We start from the raw sequence: 9,801 nt of genomic DNA on the forward strand, positions 1-9,801 counted from the left end.
TGGTGACTTTTAAAACGGACTAAATAAATAAATACTTAAAATTAACCATTGACTATCAGGCCTGGGTAAAAATGACGGTTCCCTTAACTCAATATTTTATTGCCCAAGTTTTTGAGGGAATCACTGCAATCAAACGGTTTCTGTTACTCACGATGAGACTTTAAGCATGTCTCAACGGGTATTTTGGCCCATGAACAAAGTGCTCCAAACTTCTGGTTTGAAGGGCGCCAGTCGGGAGAAGGCAACGTAATATATGAAGGAAACATACGTATACCGTATGTTACAGCTTCTCTCGCAGATGAATAGTCAAAGTGTTTGCTGAAGAATGGAAAAACCCACAATCATCACTGAAATAACTTGAAACTGTTGAGCCTGGAATTTGCTGAAATGTATTCTGACAAGCCACTAGGCTTCTGGGGACAACGTTCTCGGGACGATTGTGGGTTTTTCTTTCGTTAACAGAAGTGTGCCAACAATTTTGTCCACGTGTGCAGTCGTGAAATAATGAAGATCTAGTCTAAATCTACTCATAAACTGACTTACTCAGCGTGAAATCTGGGTTTGTTTAGTTGAGCACTATTATTCTGTTGTATGAATGTCTTCAGATGGATACACAGGTAAATTGTACCTTCTGCCATCTAGTGGAGAAGCATTTAATTGTTCTGCCTATCACTATACTTCATGAGCATAGATAGATGAACAAATATACATTTGTGTAAGTACTGTACAAATCTTTGTGAAAATGAAATGCAAACCAGTTGAATATGCACGGCACATAGTTGAGGATCATTACAGGCTAAATGGCTAGAGGTGTCCCAATACTTTTGCCCACATGGTTTTCATTTCTTCTTCGTTGCACCGTTGACGACATTGTGGATATTGCCATGCTAATCTATTCCAATCGTATTTCACAGCACATGATTCAACCAGAGACAGATTGGCAAAGATGAATGTGACAATTTCCTGTTCGTTTGATTGAACAAAGCTTTATCTGACTCACGATACTGTCTTATATAGCTAAGCATGAATGAAGAGCTGTGACAGTAAACCCTCAAACACAGCCTTTTTCCTCATCTCTGTGTGTGTGAATAATCCTCGCAGTCTGCTGTTTGGGTAGAATATATATATATATCTATATATATCTCATCCCTTTTGACTAATGTTGCTTTTTTTTTTTTTTAAAAGGCTTGGCTGTTTCTAATTTTAGGGCAGTATCTGTGGAGAAATTTGACACAGCATAGAGGAATACAATAATATTCCATCTAATAATATATTGTGTAATGTAAAACAGGAGATTGTGATAGTGATTATTTACCTGTGTGGTGGAGTTGATCTATTCGCACCAGATGCAACTATTCAAATGAGATGTAATTTTAAAGTCTAATTTAATTGAGTTTTTTTTTATATATATGCTATTAATCACAGCGGCACCTTTATGTATCAGATAAATCAAGTAAAATTGCACCATTTGGTTAAATGGGTTAGGGTTTATTCACATCGATTCACAGCCTGTGTTAATCTATTGTTAATCATTCTTTAATCCAGTATTGAATATGGAAGAAGGTATAATTTTGTTTTCTGGAGCCATCATTTGCGGAATATTATTTCCAGCCAAAGTAAAGATCATCAATAGGTCACATGGAAATCTAAGCAGAAATAACATTGCAGGTGATGACTGACACACCATCAGGCAGTAATATTTGATGTGGCCTTGTATTAATTAAAGTGCGCCTCTTCTTGACCATCTAAGCTAAATTATATAATTAATTGCAGTGCTTCTTTTCCAGTAGCGGTTCAGTTCTGTGTTGATGACTCATCCTCCAGCATCTCATTGAAAGTGCATTTTTCCTGTCCTAATTTGTTGAATGTACCTACAAATTTCCACAATATTTAATCTCACTCACCTGTTTGAAACAGATGGTAATTTATTTTAGCAATCTATTTAAAATGTTTTCCAGTTCGGAAATTGCTGTTCACCAATGACAGTGGATGTTTTGTTGGTTTGAAAAAAAAAAAAAAAAAAAAAAAAGCTACAAAAGTGAAAAATGAAATTAGGTCTCAAATTTAGAGTTAGACATTTAATGTAGGTCTGCATTATATATTGTGTTGTTTTACATGTAATTTATTGTATGTCTTGTCATTTAAATATACTGTCCTAATGTTGTTTAAGTAGGTTACACATATACACATTTTTAAGCCCATACATTATGACAAAAAAAAATACCCACCATGGCTGTTTGGAATCACTCCCTATCCACTATATAGACCCCTAATCGTGATTTTGCAATTTTATAGTGCTGTTTGAATGTGTAGTGAGTATAGGTTATCCCCTATCGTGCCCTCAATATATCCCACAATGCATCTTGAAAAGTAGTGAACAACCAATGGTGACTAGAAAAGCAAAATATCCCTGGATGCATTGCACCGATACAGAAAATCATTTTCTGTTTCTGTTGCCATGGTATTGTTTGATTTTAGGCCCGAGATAAATTCAGGAATTTATGGTGTGAAACTATAAGTAGAGCAAAATGGATGGACATAAAGTTCGTTGTATTCATTTAAGGAAAAATACAGTCAGTTTGAAACAATGTCGTAAATTTATTTATTTATTAAATAATTATCAAAGATGCTCCAGCAGCTTACGTTGTGCTGTAATTATGCAACACTAATGACGTAAATATGGTGCTCCCGAATAGTGAGGGAATGAAAAATCACTCTTAACACACCCCACACTGAAGGATAATCGCTCAGGATAATCTTTTAGAGACATTCGGCTATTGGGGCCTTTGCCAACTTTGATCTGAAGGGGAAGAAAATGCTCAAATTCATCCTGACTGGCTGATCTCCTTTACTTGCCCTTCCTCTGCCCCCATTAGATGGTGTGATGAAAGGCTGATAATATTTCACCCAGTGCAGGTATTGGTTTGCAGTGAAAAGAAAACAATGTGTAAAAATTAAGACAACACATGTCATTTAATCATATGTAACATAGGAGGCATTGTGGCTGTGTGAATTTATAAGTACAGGACTTAACATTTTCGCCTCCCCTCGATTAGCAATGCAGATTTGTCTGATCTGAATCCTTATGCAACCACGGTTTTTATTTAGCAACTAGCTGTCCACAATGGCACCAGACGGGAGATTTGTGGTCCAGCAGTGCAACCCTGTGTAAAACACGAAAGCAGAGAGGATGAAGTACAGACACCAGTGACTACTTAGAGGCATGGCAGCAAAATGACAGCTCCTTGCCAAGCTCAAGTCTTATTGGAGCTGCAGCACATTTGTTAGTCCTTATGGTACGTTCTGTCTTTGTCTAAGTGCAGGTTTTGATCTAGGAGACCATTTGCAATCAGGAAGTCTCAGTCTTGTGTTTACACTAAGTCCACGTGATGTGGGTTAATGCAAAGCATTACAGTGCTGTCTTTTTTTTTTTTTTTGGGAGTGGAACCATAGACAGGTTGAAGCATTTAACCAGTGTGTTCAGTTCACATGCATGCACGCATGACAAAAGTCTCATTATTAAGAAAAAGACATGTCATTTAATTGCAGTAGCTCCTGAAATCGCTGTATTATATACAGCAACATTATTGTATTCATTCAGATCATTAAACATATAGGCTAGTAAAATCTTTTCTGAAACCTTTACATCCAAGTATAGGTTTTGCAGTTGTTGGCACTAGGCTGAGCAGACATTATTGCCTTCCAAAATATGAGTACTGTATGTGCACTGTAATTTTCCTGCCACCTGTGTGAGAGACTGTTGCTGTTGCTGCTGCACCATTGGGCCTGTTCAAAGCCAGTGAACGCATACTTCCTGGTTTGCATGGTGGAACCATACAGCCGGCCTGGTCATGTCCTCACCCAGGGAGACAGGACTATTTATATGGCTGTGGAGGAAATGTTAAATGATGCTAATAATGAGCTGTTGAAAAGCAGAATGAATAGAGAAAACAGTGGTGTTTATGATGTCAGCCACTGCTATCCATCATTATACTGAGGTAAAAAGAAGAAGAAAACAAAGAAAAAGGTGAATCACTATGAATTCAGTTTGATGCATTCGAAATGTATATTTGCCATGTTTTGCAGGTATGAGACAAAATAAAAATGAAATCAGGACTGATTTGAAAATTAAATAGCAAGCAAACATTCAAGCTTGGTGAAGATTGGGATGAAAATTGTTGCACTGATGCAGTTACGACACTTTTATGTCACAGTGTACACAAATCAGATACGGTGTTTCCTCCTTATTCGCAGCGAAAAGCGGCGAGTAATTGTAATTGCCCATAGATGCCATTAGATGGTGGCTAAGCACGTTTTTCTATTAGACATGACTTGACTAAATGAAGATCCACCCTTCACAATACTGTAGTAGTGACACCCAACAAACACATACAATAATAATAATAATAATAATAATAATAGTAATAATAATAATAAAAACAATTCTAATAAGGGAAATATCACTATACAGTATTGTTCATTATAAAATATACAGTAATAGTACGATTAAATAGAATGCAAATAATTTAACAGTTTGCACACCATGATTTCATGCTTTAATTCTCTTTCTGGTGTCTGTGCCTTGGCCACCAGGGAGCAGTATATTACAGACATAGCTACAGTATATAGTAATACACAAGAAGAAGACTGTTACAACTAAACTGCACTGCAACCAATTACATACCCAAAAAGTTGTTTAAAGGTTTATAACTGCTGGGATATTGATGCCAGTTTTTTTTTAGCTCGTCAATGGCGTTCCCCATTATGTGTTAGCATTAAGCTAGCGGACTTTAAGGCAAAGTTATGTGGTTGGGGGGGGGTATAAAACTAAAACAACAAATAGGCAAATTTGCAAATGCCGAACTGCAAATATGCAGGGGTTCACTCTACCACCATCCACACACGCTGCTCAGGCATGTTTTCTGTCTTCCTGTGTGTCTCCTTTTCACAATTACGACTTCTTCTTAACATTTGTGGCATGCCTACATTAACTATGTGTCATTGCTTCACAAACGTCTCCTAAACCACCGGCGATGCCATCGTGGAGGACTTTCTGACTTGTGTTTATACAAATGTAATCACGTAATGCAAGTGACTTTGTGTTTGTACTCTTCTGAAGAACATGGCTGCCTGGATCTAAACATAAGTATCAGTGAAGCAAAGTATTCCTAATAGCAATGCTCATATTTATCAAATGTTCCCCATGTGAACATTTTTTACTAGCGATCAGAAGATCAAGGAACTTATCTTCTGAACACCATGGATGCCTGGAATTAATACAATTATGTAAGTGACTTGTAGCTGCAATCCTAGCATGGTTGTAGTCCTATGAATCAACATTTAAGACCAATCAAGATAAAATGAGATGTCTGTAATTATAATTTTACACTTGCATGACTCGTGCGCTGAATTTTGAAGCGTTTACTGCCACCAAGGATGTTGCAGGGTTAGTCTAGAAATGAATTGCAAGTCGCACACTTTGCTTAGTGTATTCTTTACAGTTTCCATTGATTTTTCCAGTTGCGCAATGTGTACTTGGATACAAATGTTCACCAGAAGTGCCTTCAATAGATTATTCTTCTCTTTATTTTGTAAAGGGACACAATTGAGGTTCGAAATAATTGCATGTTAATGTTCTGTGAACCTATTACAGTAGTTGATCAATCAGTATGCTTATACAGTAATAGAACATTCTTGCTCCTCCATGGCAGCATCACTTTCTGGCTTCAAAACTGTGGGTGAATGGGACGTTTTGTTTGCCTACATTGATTTCCTCTGGGTGGAACCCGTCCTTGCAAGTTAAAAGATTACTGCAATCCAAAAGATTTACAGTAATTTAAAGTAACTGAAGTTGTTAAATTGAGGAAAAGTGTTTGCTTTAGTAGACTCATTCCATTTCCAGCCCAGTTGTTGATTAACTGTACTTAGTTCAATTACACTGTTGCAAACATAGAATCTTTTTCTGCTCATATGTGAATGACTCGTACTCACAATTTTTATCCTCTTGGACAAAAATCAAGCCGGATATATTGCCAATGAAAATGTATTGATGCCAAGAGAAAACTTGATCCATTCATCATCTTTACCCTGCAGAATCCCAGTTCTGCATACTTGAGGAAAGTCAGTCCATCAAACTGTCTACACAGACTCCAATCTTTACATCCTTCCTCTTCCCCAACAAGCCCTGACAGAAATATCACACTCCACATTTGACCCCAAGTGACATTCTTTTTAAGAATTTGGAAGTATTTCTCTTCTAAGGATGTGATGGGGAGCGAACACATTTCTTTAATTACTGCCGAGTAATACATTAAGCAGGCACTTTCATTTCTCGAGCGCATATGTTCCTCAGAACAACGATGCATTGTCCCTAAAAGACGGGCACAGCTTTTCACCATGAGGCAAGTTACATTGATGACTCCTTGTAAAATGAGTTCATCGAGAGCTGATGTCATCAATAAAAGCAAATATACCACCATTCTATTGCTCATGACTGAAGGTTAAATGAATGGAAAAGTAAAAGATATGGATGGGAAAGAAGAAAATTCCACATACTGTACTTGTCGATTTACTATGTACATTTTCAGATATAGTGTAACTATAAAAATGATGAAAGGCTGCCACTCCACAAACAGAACCTCATCTGTGGATGGATTTTTTAATTTTTTATTATTAATTAATTAAAATTATTATCAACTGAAATATTTGCGCCGATGGTTACTACCTACAGTTATTTCAGGCTCTCTGGTCTCACGATGTACAAGGAATAAGAAACTTAATGTGCCAGTCAACCTGTTGTGACTAATATTTTATATATTTGCATAGTGCCACATGCACGTCCTCTGATTAGCAGAGCGGCAGTACGAGCACTTATAAGACACTTGTGATCATAACATGCACTTGTTTACAGTTACTTGGAACACAGCGTTCAAAATAACCTTGGGACTTAATAGCCTGTTATGGTAAATTTCTTCCCCTTGTTTATTTATTAAATAGTATAGATTAATAATGGTAGAAACATGGGGGTTCCAAAGATGACATCAATTAAATTACTCCTCGTTTAAAACATAGCGCCATGAGATGATGCAGGGAAATAGCTAAGACTACTGTTAGATCAGTGCCGTTATCAGTTACAATACATGGACACATTTTTTTTTAGAAACCACAGGGTATTTTAACCATAAAGCTTTGACTGTATTTTCTGTCACTAAAGGCAGCACTTCATCAAAAAGCCTGAACACTTCACTATGTGTTATCAGAAGCTAACACTGATATTGCTGTTAGCTAATCTGAGCTAATACTGCACTCCAGCCTGTCACTTGACAATTGCAAATCTTCACCCAGCATAGCTATCAAGTCATGAGCAGCGAAACTTGGTGTGAGGGAGCTTATTGTATAAATTAGCCGGATTGTAATTTGTAAATTTCCACACGGTTCATTCACTGACACATTTTTAGAGATGGCAATTCACTACTTGGTTGTTTAATTTGACACTTGATGGGTGAGCAGGCATGCCAGAAAACCATCTATTAATATGCCCCCGCCCCCCCCACTCCACAAAAAAAAAAGTTCCGTATTCCATAATACGTTCCCCTTAAGTTAAATATTCACATTCTTAACGGTCATGTGGAGAGGGGAAAAAAAACACCCTTTAACTTTAATGATGAAATGGTGTAATTAAAGTTGTTACAAATGTGCCTCATGCAAGTTTTTTTTCTTTTTTTCTAACTGTCACACAATAGTTAACTGTAATGTAAAACTTGCAATGATGTGCAGCAACATTGTTTTAGATGTGAACTTAATCTCTTTGAGCGGTTCTTCTAGGATGCAGAGACTGACATTGAGATTCTTTGTTGCTTTGCAATTTGATGAATCACATCAGCAGGAACACTCATTAATTTACCAAAGATCCCAAAAGAAACCGAGACAGAGATGACACTGACAGAAGGTTCGCTCCTTTGCAGCAAGTTTAATGAACTGCGGCTCTGCATGCATGTCATTGATCATCCTTGCTGCTAACTCATTGCAAATAAGTCATTTGTTTGGAATTAAATTAAAAGATGATTTTTTTTTAATATATATAAATCTTTGTATTCATTTGTCAGCTGTGTAATCTTCAAAATTGGAGTCCAGAATGTATTTAGAATAGCTGATTCAAAGTGTGAGAGACGGGGGGGGGGGGAAAGCAATTTCACTGCAGAAATGGCCATAATGAGTGTATTATTTACTGTGATAGGATAATGCCTGTCCAAAGGAGACATGTTGTTCTGAACTCATACCCTACAGGATGCCACTTGGGCCTTCCTCAAAGCAAACACTGATCGGAAGCAAAATTTGGGGGAAAAAAAAGAAAAAAACTCCCTTCCTTTTGCCTCTCCCAGTCGTCTTTCCTCAGGATGCTAGTAACATCCCATATGGAAGGCATCAGGCAAGCATATGTTAATAACAATGTGGCTACGGGTTTCATAAAAAGGAATGGAACGAATTATGGCCCTGCCCCAGTCAGAGCCATCATGTACTGCAACGCATTAGCGGAGCCTTGGCAACTCTCTGCACAGACTGGGAGGGATGACGACGAGAGGAATGTAGGTGGGTGCCAGGCTTCCAAGTATTAACCAGTCAGTCCACTGTGGGCTTCCATGCTGCAGTACACAGAGGGAACACACAGCGAGATGTCACGGGAGGAGTCTGTGGGCAGCACACAGACAGGCTCCACTGGGGATAAAGCAACATCAACAGCGGTTCGACTATGAATGTTGATTTGATTCTTGATTAAAATGGAAGGAGGATTTCTGCTGTTTTTTGAATGAGAGACTGCCTGGGGTAAATTAACAGACAAGATCCCACAGAGAGAGTGCGTGTGTGGGATACCTACCTTTTGAGGTTTGTTCATGTCTGGTACAACTCAGATCCAAGAGAATTTAATGAGATTTCATACAAAAGTATTGCTCACTAATGTCTATTTCGATTACATTGTTCATTTTAAAATAAGGGCCTCCTCAAACTCTTGAAATTATGTCAAAGGAAAGTTTTTCAATGCCAGCAGTATGTCCACGATTGCCATTTTTCACTACCTCAGGTTATGACAATTTGTACAATTTATGATGAAATGCCAGGGAAGGCTATTTTGTATATAACACATACAAAGGCATACATATTGTTTTAAAAAGTACACAGCATAAACAATCGTTATAACGGTATGATAAAATAAAAACAATTGTACTAAGATGTAATGGATTAAAACACTGAATAATTTGTTTTTAAAAATTAAGAAAAATTCAGTGCTATCAGACAGAACTGAAATTTTAGTAATACCATTTTCAAAGAAAATTACAGCAGTACCTTGAGGTACAAGTGACCCAAGTTTTTCAAGATGTGAGTTGTTGCTGAAAAAAAACAAAAAACACAACACACTTCACAACAAACAGCAGCTGAGCAGATTGTAAACAGAAAAGAGGCTTCAAGGTGATTAATGCCATTCCCACTTGAAGTTTACTGTCAAATTAACAGTGTAAAACAAAGAGTGACACTTAAAAAAAAAAAGAAAAATCTAAAACAACCCATCCATCCATTTTCTTTACCGCTCATCCTCACTAGGGTCGCGGGCATGCTGGAGCCTATCCCAGCTTTCTTCGGGCGGGAGGCGGGGTACACCATGAACCGGTCGCCAGCCAGTCGCAGGGCACATAGAAACAAACAACCACTCGCACTCACATTCACACCTACGGGCAATTTAGAGTCTCCAATCAACCTACCACGCATGTTTTTGGGATGTGGGAGGAAACCGAAGTGCCCGGAGAA

The sequence above is a fragment of the Phyllopteryx taeniolatus genome, chromosome 19 (genome assembly GCF_024500385.1).
Source record: "Phyllopteryx taeniolatus isolate TA_2022b chromosome 19, UOR_Ptae_1.2, whole genome shotgun sequence".
Lineage (NCBI taxonomy): Eukaryota > Metazoa > Chordata > Actinopteri > Syngnathiformes > Syngnathidae > Phyllopteryx > Phyllopteryx taeniolatus.